The sequence below is a fragment of the Helicoverpa zea genome, chromosome 21, assembly GCF_022581195.2.
Source record: "Helicoverpa zea isolate HzStark_Cry1AcR chromosome 21, ilHelZeax1.1, whole genome shotgun sequence".
Lineage (NCBI taxonomy): Eukaryota > Metazoa > Arthropoda > Insecta > Lepidoptera > Noctuidae > Helicoverpa > Helicoverpa zea.
Window position 1 is genome coordinate 2,308,843 of NC_061472.1, and position 13,249 is coordinate 2,322,091.

A 13,249-nucleotide genomic window follows, 5' to 3' on the forward strand; every position below is an offset into this window, starting at 1 on the left:
AAACTATACAGTGTCAGTGATTTTTTTAACAGTTTGAGATGATTTTCTACCGCTTAGGATTACAAAAGTAAGTACATTTACGTTACTATGAACATTATAATCTGCTATATTTAGCATAAAACGGTTAGCAATAGCTGCCTCACCATTTAATTTAACCGTCTCTATTCCATGTAGTGTTGCCCAAAGATTATTTGGAAACCTTGATATGGCACTTCTATTATGTCACTATTTGTTATTTTTGGGGTATAACACAGTCACATCACACTTATTAACGCGAAAATTGTATTGTTTTAGAAAATTGTCTGTTTCGGATTTTACCAAACTTATTAGGTACTTTATCTAAGTACAAGGTACAAGTTGTAAGTGACCTACCTTTTTGTGAAAACTCATTGGTACCGGCTGGCTGGTTTGACAGCTACGTTCTAGAAGACAAGACTTGTCAAAACAGTCGGGTTTTCGTTTCGTAGTGAGAAATATGTGTTTTATTTGTTTGTTTTTGTTTATCATGTAAATATGAGTTGTAAATACATAAGTTTTTTCTCCTACAAAGTTTAAAAAAAAATCTTATCTCCACAGATTAATCGAATACTTCAAGCTCGATCAACTCTTCAAAGATGACGAGAAACGCCTCATTCTTCTTCATAAGCAGCCCAAAAAAGTGTACAGAACCAAGTTACGTGCCAACAGGACCATGGATCTCTGTGTTTCCACATTACTATCTATTATAAGTGCTCTAGTATGTATATCTATACCTTTTGCAGCTCTAGAGAAACCCTTTGAAGTCTTAAAGAAAAATAATATAACAACATTCTATGGTATAGCTTTGTACATTGAAAAGTATATGAAAATGATTGATAGGTTAATAATAGCGCTGTTTATTATATTAATTTATATCTCTGTGAATACTGTTTTGGATGCTATCAATAATACTAATATTAGTATGAGCCCGTGGTTGGAAAGAGGGAAGTATGTGTTGCCTGTGAGACAGAAGAAGAAAAAGAGTATATTGTAATTGAAATATGACAACAAGAAAAGGTAAATTGTTTTTCACTGATCACAAAACAACTTAATTTTAGTAACCTCGTAGATTATGTAGGTACTTAACTAAGTAAAAAAATATGGAAAATATAAATAAGTTGTTGAAGTAAAAACGACGGTGAGGCAGAATCTGTTTCTTTTATTTATATCGGGTGTGTCGTCCATAATCACACTAAATTAAATGCGTTAATATATGTCCATTGACACAAAGAAAAAAGAAAAATACGTAAAAATAAAAAAATGCATTTTTCAAACAAAGTAAATAGAATAAAAATGTGCGAAAATTAGAACACCATTTAAAAGTCATTCATTACAAACAACTGTAATTCTCCCTTGGAAACTGACAGCTGTCAACTGATCAAAACATTCGATACTCCTAACTTTATCTCTGCTTTACACATGATGTTGTAAATTATAAAAACGAAAAATGACTCCTGTGGCTAAACCACTGAATGGATCAGGTAATTTTTTTACAATTCGCCATAGAATATCATAAAGTATATGCGATAGAATTTAATGTGATTGTGAACGACACACCCGATATACAATATCTTCTTTGACAACACCAAAAGGCTGAGTCACCTGTTTAAAACAACTAGACTCGACTGAATAACAAAACTACAATGTCAACCAAACCCTACATTTGATTGAATATAAACTCTATACAAAAATATCCCAAAACAGTTAGATCCCCCGCACACTGCAGACTAAATGTCGGCCAACTATCGGCCGGTAGTTTATTTTGAAGGTAATTTGTGAATCCGCTCAAACTCGATCTGATACTGGTCGGATAAATGACTGTTATAATTTTCATCATTAATGTTAAATCTGTTAGAGATATTTAAGACATCGAACCTTTTTTGAGCACGAAGCAATAAGAACTGTAAAGAATACAACTATTTTGTACCAATGCTTTTTTTTTCTTCCTTGACACATTATGCAGGGACTACAATGTTTATAATTTTCACAAGCACTTTTATTAATTAATTCAGTATCATTCCTCTTCCTCATCATCAGTCTTTTTACCGTCCCACGGCTGGGCATAGGCCTCCTCTCACACAGAGAAGAATTTATTACGACACACTATCATTGATATGTTCATATTGATTTATGAGCCGGCTCAAACTATCGGCTGACTAAAAGTTTACAGTTTGCCGGATCCCTTAGCATAAATACCCAAAGATGATACTATCGTCTAGGTAAACGAAACGTGGAAGTATACATCCAATTGGGATAAGAGGAACAAACTATTGTATGTTACACACACATGTAAACATTGTATTGTAAGCAATACACACATGTAAAAATATACTTTCTATTCAAACATCACAATATTTAGATAAGGTACACTCGTTTGCTTTCTATATCATACGATATTTTGTTAGGAAATTGAATAGAGACGGCGTTCACGTAAATAAATATAAATTGGGCATTTCGTTAACACACAATCCGTAGATATCTTGTTAGAGTATCTTTACCTTCACATTGTAGTTGTAGGATAAAATATTTTCTGGGTTTTAAGTTGATGTAGAGGTACAAATAATCATTTTCTAACTGTCAACTAACTTCTAGCTCAAGCATTTATTTCTTTTATAAATGGTATTTTCATCGGAACTAAATATATGTATTATTACAAACATTCACCGCCTTACCACAAAAACTTTTAAACGTCAGTTTATGCCTTGTCTAAAAAAATGTCAAATTATGACGTTGACATATGGTTCATTTTGCAGCCAAAATTTTTTTAGACAAGTGTAAAACAGGGGTTAAAGTTTTTGTAGTAAGGCCATAAAAGTCCTAACTCCAGAGGATGTGATTCAAACAAAGCTCGCAGTATTTGCCCCTCATTAGGTAACTAGCTAAGGAAAAAATAAAAGCTTGTGAAAAGGCTCCATTCATTATTTTTTTTTTCAAATTGATTTACTCCCGGTTAGAGCCTACCGAGCGAAGTGTGGAGGAGCAAAACACGTATCGAGTATCCCTTAACTTTAGCCCTTAACTTTATAATATACTAGCGACCCGCTCTGGCTTCGCACGGGCAACAGTATTTCCCTACTGTTTAATGTATGTTATTATACATATGTATGAACCTTCCTCTTTAATCACTCTATCTGTTAAAAAAACCGCATGAAAATCGGTTGCGTAGTATTGAAGATTTTGTCTTATATTATGTACCTAGTGATTAACTGTCTCGCAGAAATTAACGCTGCATATACTTCCAAACATTAGCTTTCACCGTTCTATTTTCAAACTGTAAATAAAATACCCACATAGGCCCACTTTTAAACCTGCCACGGTGAAAATATTTAAAGATGAATATTTATTCTACGTTTCCAATAACCCTCGTCTGCCGTGCTCTGTACAATTGACCATTGGGCTTCAGCACTTTTGTGTGGTACAAGTTATAAATGATGGGCGATAAATAAAATGTACAATTTTGAGCAAGTGTTTGAGCAGTGAATTTGACGTTAACTTCTTTGACTTCACAGATTGTGTATTTTGGTCACAGTAGGAAACAAAGAAATAAAATGCTGTTGCAAAGTAACGGTTACGTATAAAATCCTTATTTAGAAAAAAGACACTCTCTTACTTCTACATCTATATATAATTTAGATTATTTAGGGCTGATTTTTCAATCATCGGTTAACTTCTATCTGAGGAATAAATATGGCGGTTTGACATATTTTCCATACAAAAGCTGTCAAAACGTTAAAAATACTCCTCAGATAGGAGTTATCTGGCGATTGAAAAATCAGCCCTTATAGTAATAAGTCCCAATTATGTATAAATACATACATATGTGTACAAAACCCGAAACTTTAAAAACCTTTACATCTTTTAACTTAGCACACGCTAAACCATCATAACTTAGACCACGTACCACTCGGTCCACATTTCACCACTGTACGCACTAACAGTAGCTCACTTCGGACCAGCCACCGAGCCAGTTGTTAATTTTGCAGAAACGCCTCTACTCTTGTGGTTTATTCCTACGACTATGGCTCTAGGGGTTATTTAAGAGTAGCTCCGTGACTGTTAGCAGTACACTGTCTGGCAAATTTAACTGGCACGCGCTGTGACTGTTAATCGTGTTTAAGTGGGCTATGGACGCTATTGCTTGGGTGTTTCTGTTACCTTTTTTTTGGAATGTAGTGTAATTATATTATTTGAGGGTTGTTTTTGTGGGTTTGTTAGCAAGATAATCGATATGCTTTTAGAGCTAAAAAAAGAACGTGAATCTCTCAATTTTATACCAAGTAGATGTTAAAATTAATGGTACAATACAGTCAACCCTGTCACGTACATACACGTAACACGTAGGTACAGTTTCAATCAACAGAGTGGTCATATGGACCGCGCGACAGCTGCGCTCACTGACGGGTTAATTTCGAATGCTAATGTACAAACTGACTTGTATTAAAATATTAATGTAAGCCCGAAAATATATGTTGCAATATGGTAAAACACTTTTAATAATGGAACATTTTAATTTCGATAAAAAATAAAAGTTTCATTTTTGAAGCTGAAATTGAAAAGTTACATAATTGTCATCGGTTCCAGACACAATATTAATTGTTTTTCGGAGTCACCAAGACTTTAATTATCTCCCTTAAACAAGATTATGTTGTCTTAAGCAGACGTACATACTTAAAATATAAATAAAAACTGGAAGTGGGATTCTATTAAATTATGTACATATATGTTACGGGTAATGCTAGAAGGTAGAGTAAACCTAGGTTTACCCGGGTAGACTTAGTATTACCCAAGCTTCTTGGGTAAAGTCCGAATAATAAGTAAAATACATTTTAATTCGGGGTTTACCCATGCTCACCTAGGCCTACCCAACTCTGACTGGGTAATGTTAAAAAATTGACAAATTAATTAGTGAAATTAAAATCTAAGGTCATTTTAAACATGTATTATTTAAAAAAAACATACAAAGGCGATCGTAATCTCTTGAAGAGCATAAACTTTATAGCTTTAATAGAAAAAACTAATAACGGTTGTTTTTTTTTTATTATTATTTATTTGAGCAAGATAAACTGCTGTGTGATTCTAAAGAATTGCACAATTTTCCTGCAGCTTTGCATGAACACTTCTATGTGGCATATTTTGTTTTGCAATTACACCTTTTTAGAATTACGCCATGGGCTCGAAAATTACGCAGCACCTAACATTACCCAGTCAGAATTGGGTAGACCTAGGCGAGCGTGGGTAAACATCGAATTAAAATTTATTTTACTTATTATTCGGACTTTACCCAAGAAGCTTGGGTAATACTAAGTCAACTCGGGTAAACCTAGGTTTACTCTACCTTCTAGCATTACCCGTAACATATATTTATTATATAAAAAAGTTAACAATAGCTTATCTTGTAAGTACATATAATGCCTATATATTACGCTACTTTGTTAGCCTGCGCTGTCCCACTGCTAGACAAATGCTTCACCATACTTTTCACAATCAGCTAGGAAAGTATCTACATAGATCTTCTCACCAGCATTTCTCTAGTCTTCCTCTAGATCGCCTTCCATTGTAAAGTGTATATTCCATTGTAAATATATGATTGTTCTACACTATTTTTTCTGCATTCTCTATTAACATTATGTAACTATTGACTTAGTAAGAAGAGTTATTAAAACCCCAACTAATGCTGTTGAAAACAACCCAATTATCACGACTTTCTGTGTATCAACATCAACTGAAATAAAAATATTTATTATTATAATTACCTATGTAACATTTATTATGACTGTGTTTCGGATGGCACGTTAAACTGTGGGTCCCGGCTGTCATTGAACATCCTTGTCAGTCGTAACTGGTAGTCAGAAGCCAGTAAGTCTGACACCAGTCAACAAAAGAGTATTAGGTTGCCCGGGTAACTGGGTTGAGGAGGTCAGATAGGTACTTGCTCCATTCACCTTCATACTGATTAATGAGTCCAAATCAACTATCGGCCGACTAAAAGTTTGTAGTATGCGCGCGCTCTTAAGAAAAAGGTCCCTAGGAAGTAGGTTAGTGGATCAGCAAATCGAGTTGTATGCTGGTTTTTGTACTAGTCTTATGTAAATGGAAAAAAGAACTTACCAGTACACTCGTTTTTCATATTCACAACAACAGTACAAGAATTTGGTTCTAAACAAATATCGTTATGGCCTGAAAAAAAAACTTGTGTCAATTTTTTATTTCCAGTCTACATACATTGTGTATAGCGAAAACAGGAGATGTTACCACGTTTTAATGGGTTTTTTTTATGCCGCACCTGCTTTGATTTTTTTGGAAACACTGAGGCGTTCCAATTGCTACCAGGGCAGAATGTGATGTTAGGAAACCAGCCCCATATACTTTTTTTTTCAATTGCATGCAAATAAAAAATAACTTTTTGTCATCAAGCTCTCCAAAAATAGTGGTCAAATATGGATCCTTCTAAATTAAAATTTAACAAAAAAGTATAAAGTTATTGCTTACGGTTTACTCCATATTCTTTCGCGGAGAGAAAACCAGAGACAATAGTTTTTTTCTCGCACGTGACTGTTTTGTTTCTCTTGTATGACAACATCGAATCCAGTAAAGTTTGTTCTAGTAGATATTACGTAGTGTTTCTGCATCACGAAGTTTTTGTTCGAAAAGGTAGTTTTCTTTTCGTCAGTCATTTTACCTGAAAAGTACATATTATATTTGATGTAATTTTTACAAAAATATATCTCAATAGTATAGTTGAACGCGCTTGTCGCAGGAATTTGAAAAAATCTTTAAATATGTAGTATTGAAAAAGGCTATAATGTCACTTTTTCTTCGGGTCTAGGAACAGATTTTCTAGATAATTTATTAGGTATATTAGAACAAGACAAAAACAGCTTTAATTTTTCTAAACAAGCATGATATATATGACACTGAACCCCACACTAGGATAGCCTGTGTCTGTCTGTGCCTGTGTGTGTAGGGCCCAGTTTCTTTCGTCTGTGCAATATACAATAGTTTTCTCTTATAAGCTAGAACAGTTTATTAGTACTTAAACATTAGTACTTATATAGAAGGGTGATTAATTAAAAAAAAATAACTCACTACCTCTATAATATGTTTCGATGACTTCAAACGTCGACCCCGGGGATATATTGACAAAATAAATAATCATATCTAGTTTATCATTGGATTGATATGAAACTTGATGATCTTCAACTTCTGCCGGTTCTATTCCTTCTGAAACTAAGAAAAAAGAAAAAATAAATTTCAATTTTAATTGGTTAATACTACATATTTATAGTACTTAATATAATAAAGGAAATAGTTTTTTTCTTTGTACTCTAAGGCTCCGAAACTACTGAACTGATTTGAAAAATTCTTTCACTGGTGTGGAGATATACTATGTCTAAGTAACAAAGGCATAATAACTTAGTATTTTACGGGAAGAAGTTCTCACTAGTTTATAGATTAGATACTTAAATATTGTTTCGAAATCAGTTTGATAGACAGATGTGGACTATCATACCTACTTACCGAAGAAATAATCGTCATCTTTATAAAAAGACACTTCAATAGACAAACAGAGTGAAAATAAATAACAAATAAACACTGCATTTATAATCATGATTGCAAACAAAATCACACACAAAAAAATATTTTTTTGTAAGACACAAATACTTTTTTTGTAATTTTATAGATTTAAAAGGCCTGACTTAAGCAATGCATTATTAAATTAATAATAAATACGTCCGTTTCAGGATGCCTACAATTTATTAATTTGTTTTCGTTCAGTTTGTTTTTCAATCGAATTTCCTGGTAATAAAGATGACAGCACAGTAGGTACCAAGCGATAAATTATATGCACTATGACACTAGCTTCCACTAGGCGATTCACCCGTGTTTCGGGGACGACGAGAAAAAGTAGACTTTCGTGGGTCTTCCTCGATATGATTTTTGGTCACATCAGCTTATGTGACCGTGGTGCACCACAAAAAGTATCTTTGATGCACTAATATATAATTTGGAGAGTAATGATGATTAATTTAAAAGACAGTTGGGCAATGTCTTAAATGGCAACACCAAATAAAAACTGTCACGAGTTGTCATTAGTTAATCAGTGGCTCTCAGATGTCATAAGGATATTTTTTAAGGAACTTTAATATAATTTACAACACATTGACGGTCTACACAAAATTAACATTATTATAGTTAATATGTACATATATACAAACTTACTACTGATAAATAAATTGAATAATAATAATCACAAGGCATCAAAAAAGTCCTCATCGCTGCCCGCCGGGAGCGAACCCAAGAGGCTGGCAGCATTGCCACGTTGGATGGCAATGCTTAAAGATAAATTCCTTTTTTTATAAAATCTGAAAAATATCTCGCAATGGTTTAATGCCTTAACTATCCTGAATATACACGAGGTACGTCAGATAATAACAGGTAATCTAAAGTATTTGCTACGAACGTAATTCAGTTAATTAAATACGTTTTTCCGTGTTTATGTGAAATATTAACAATAATTGTTATTTAAAAAGAATTTTCACACCACACAAAAAAAATACTACTTCTAATTTAGGACTTTAGTAAAGATAGTTTTAATATTGAAAAACAAATCACATTTATGAATGAAAAAAACCATTCCGAATATAGGTACTATCTATCTATTGTTTTTGTACTAAAGATATTAATATGACATTATTTGTATAGCGTTTATGTCGTAATTCTATCCAAGTTTGTTATGTTATCAGGGGGGCTATCCTGTGAATATCCAGTAAGCTACTTTTAATCCGAATGCGTGCAATAGCTCTCAAAAATAAACCTCTATATACAAAATTGACGTAAATAAGACTAATTGAGAATTTGTGACTAATAAGGAAAAAATGGGTTTAGTGTTTATTAGTAGGTTCTAAGTATAAGTGGAATATAAGTAGGTCTCTCTATAGCGAGGATATTATAAACCAAACCAAAATAATTTCCTTATTACTCACAAATTCGCAATTAGCCGCATTAAAATAAATCTTCATTACATACATCGAACTAGTGTGACCAGTAAATTGAACGTCATTTTCGGGGTTGCCATAAATCAAGTGTTTAACGAATTAATCAGATGAATATTAACCGCATTTTGGTTGGTTGGTTGCGCGGACGTGTCACCACTGGCCGATGGTTAAGCGTGATTAATGTATGTTCGTAGATTAATTATATTTTGATACTGATGGTGGTGATATGGATTTTTTGGCGTGATAGTGTAGTTCATTCGTTGAAAGAACTTGACTTGTGTGTGAGATGACGGCAGACAGAAGAGTATGGAAGAAAAATATGATGCGCCGACCTCAAATAAAAAAATTGGGATTGGGGCAGAAGAATAATGATGGTGATGAGTGTAGTTCATCGGTATTTTTTTTTTGTATTTGTAAGTAACCTATAATATCTTAAACTATGCGACATACAGCAATGATATCTAAACTTTTGTTTGCTTTAGGGACAGTTGATTTTCTATTGTTTTTGTATCCGATTTTGTATGCGATGAAATCTTTCAGTTTCAATCAAAATACAAAATTGTAGTAATTTTGCACTATCAAATAATAATTTAAAAATTTTAATAAACTTTTAAAGTCTCTTATTCTATAAGTTCGGCCGTTCAGAGAATGCGTTCCTGACACATCGCGATTGAACTGACGACGTAACTTTGTAATGGCGTTGCAGTTACGATAAAAATTTTTTGCTGATTGTTTACCGTTTTAACAATTGATGAAATAAATTTAAAACAACATTATTATATCAATAATCAATGAATGTTATAATTTTGGTCCAAACTGAGTGTCAAATAACTTGGTAAACAATATTTTTCTAAATCTATACTGCGCAATTACAAGGTTATGTCAGCGCTTTATATTTGTAGTGCTGTGCTAAAAATAACAGGCAAGTATCGTAATCAGTTATTTTACAGTTATACTTATATTATAAAATAAAAGATTTGTTTTTCTTTTTTAAAATTTGAAAATAATGGACTATAAGATAACTTTTATGAATTTAATACAGCTAATTTCAGCTAATTATTAAAAGCTTATATTAGTATCTTAAGGTAACAAACTGCGTAAGTTAAAACTTCAATACCAATCTGTGTTTAATAATCTTAGCAAATTCGGATTTGTCTCACATAGCTTAATCTCATAGACACCAATAAGTAAGTAGTATAATATGTGCGCAGTCCTGTTTACTATATTATGTCTATGGTTTTTATTTGATTATCCGGCTTATGTTTAATGGACTTGTAGCGACATGAAACGCATACAACCTTTTCGACTCGCAACCTTCAATAGTCATGAAGAAAAATACAATGAAGTTCAAATGTCAAATTCAAAATTTTAAATTTTCAAAATCAGATTTTCGTTGTCGCAGGCGTACACATATAAATAGGGCGCCGCCCGTATAAATAAATTAGTCGACATAAATTCTTCGTGCGTAACTCATCTCCTTAAGACTGTTTCTGCTTTTCAAACTGACATCGGCGCTAAATAGGACTTCGATTGTGTTTTTTATTGCGTTCTTTTTACTTTTGGTGCATAATAATGCCTAAACGTGGACAAACATTGAAAAGTGGAGCCCGTGAGTTAATCATCAAGCTGCAAGATTACTTTGAGCGGGAGCGGCAAAATTGCGGACCCCTGATACCTGTCGAACAAGTACAAGAACGCGTCTCTCAGGCGCTTGGAGTTAGCAAACGAACGATAACAAATATTAATAAAGAAAAGTTCGGCTCGACTGGCATGGAAGATAATATTTTACGTACTCCGAAGAAGAAACGTAGAACTAAACCCGTGACAGATATTGACACCTTTGACGCCGATGCAATCAGAAATCATATATATGGTTACTATTCCAGAAATGAATATCTCAACAGGAAGAAGCTTTTGGCATCCTTAAGAGAAGCTGGACTGTTTAGGGGGGGTAAAACTGCTTTAACCAAAATCTTAAAAGATATAGGTTTTTCGTATAAAAAAACAGACAAAAGAAAAATTTTATTAGAACGATACGACGTAATTTTAAAAAGGATAAGTTTTTTGAGGGAAGCAAAAAAAATTGATAACTGGGATAATGTCGTGTTCATTGACGAGACATGGCTAAACGCCAATCACACGGTTTCCCGTTCCTGGACGGATGATACACAAGCGTCAACGTCAAAAGTACCAATGGGTAAGGGGGCCCGTCTGATAATATGCCACGCAGGTTCTGCAAAATACGGCTTTGTGGAGAACGCGTTACTGGCATTTCAATCAAAAACCACAAATGACTACCACGAGGAAATGAATGCCACTACATTTAAAGAGTGGTTCCAGAACGTGCTTTTGCCCAGCCTAGCAGAGCCTTCTGTAATATTCATGGATAATGCCTCCTATCACTCGGTTCAAATACAGAAACCCCCTACCCAAGCTAATAAAAAAGAAGAAATGGTGGCTTGGTTACAAGCAAAAGGCATTGACGCAAATATGCAGATGCTAAAAGCAGAGCTAATTAAATTAGTTAAAGAAAATAAAGCGGCAAATGTGCGATACGAAATCGATGAACTGGCTCTGGAGTACGGTCATCGCGTTCTAAGAATTCCACCGTATCATTGCCAATATAACGCGATCGAGCTAATCTGGGCTCAAATAAAAGGTTACGCCGCCCGCCACAATACTTCCCCGCCATTCAGCACGAAAAAGATGATGACCCTATTAAAAGAAGCCTGCGGGGAAGTCACAAGAGATGACTGGGCAAGGGTTGTTGAGAAGACTAAAAACCTGATTTTGGAACATTTTGACCGAGATATCAGGATTGATTCTGTTATTGATAATAATATAATTATACATGTAGGGGAAGATGATGATGAAGACACCACCTCCTCAAGCGAATCGGAGTCTGATTAATATTCTGTACGCACATTCAATTCAATGTACTTACTTTATTGCATAGAAATTGTAACTTTGTAACAAAGAATAAATAAAACAATTTTATTATATGAATATTACCTTTTTTTGGTTTCCACTTAAATAACTAAAATAAAAATTTAAATGATTCCGCCAATTTAAAACGAAAATAATCTTAAAATAATTTGGCGGTTCATTTTGGAGGAACGGTAACGAACTCAGTGTTATGTTGTGCCCATCACTAGTCGTGACTAACTGACAGGTGTCAGGAACGCATTCTCTGAACGGCCGAACTTATAGTTAAGAAAACAAACTCAAATAAAAACTCATCTTACTCTTTAATTAATCTCCAGTATTTCTCAAAGTCTCATATTTTTGCTATTTATACTGAAACTGAAGGCATTAGCACAAAACAGCGGCTTCAGGGTATAAATCATGTGTTCTGACGGGTACCACGCCTCTGCATTACTGTTACCCTGATACTGCACGAAGTGTACGGTTAAGAGGGGGTACACTCGAGTGCAATTATTTTGGGTCAGTTTCGGGTACATTTTTTTATTTATAAAACATAACTTTCATTACTTACTTAACTTTTATTTATTAAACGAGAATTATAATATTGGCTTAAAGTTATGATTCTTATTTTGTAAGGAATATATAGAAGTTTTATGTTTTTTTTTATGAATTGACCGCAAAATTATTGGATTGCTATTTTATTTTTATCTTTATCATCTAGCTACTTTTCTGCACACATTCTATTTAAACCTTCTTCTTTAAAGTTCTTTCCTACCACGCCCATTTTTTTTAAAACAAAAATATAAAAAAGGTAGCTTTATTTTGCAAAAAAGAAGACGAAAAAAATTAATTAACTCAGCATTGTTTCGCAAACAAAAGCTATACGGTACAGTTCATTAATTTAAAATCTTAGCAACAATACAGGCATTAAATGAAAGGATTCCGTAGCTAAGATTCTTAGTTCCGATAGTGAGGTCGCATTAATCATTCAGTTTTCGTCGCTTCTAAGAGATAAAACAATATATTTTACCAAGTTTTCTCTAAATAAATAATGATTGATGGTAGACCGTATTGTATTTAGTTAATGATTCGTATTAAATACTCGAGGAACTTTCGTTTTGTTTTAGTTTTGGGTATTTAATATTTAGATGCCAAGTTGTGGATGTGCTTCAAAAACTACCATTTAGTTTGCCAGTGTTCGATTGTGTAACTTTCGAAAAATAATTTATAATTTTTACCACAGAAAAATATCTGAAGGAATTTCATGTAAAGTAGGAAACAGTCTTGGAATTGGTTTTCGAAACCACAAT

At 33.5% G+C, this 13,249-nt stretch overlaps 1 pseudogene; it reads right to left on the minus strand.

Moving 5' to 3' along the window:
- Positions 1 to 4,806: 4,806 nt before the first annotated feature.
- Positions 4,807 to 7,247, minus strand: LOC124640861 (annotated as a pseudogene).
- Positions 7,248 to 13,249: the final 6,002 nt, after the last annotated feature.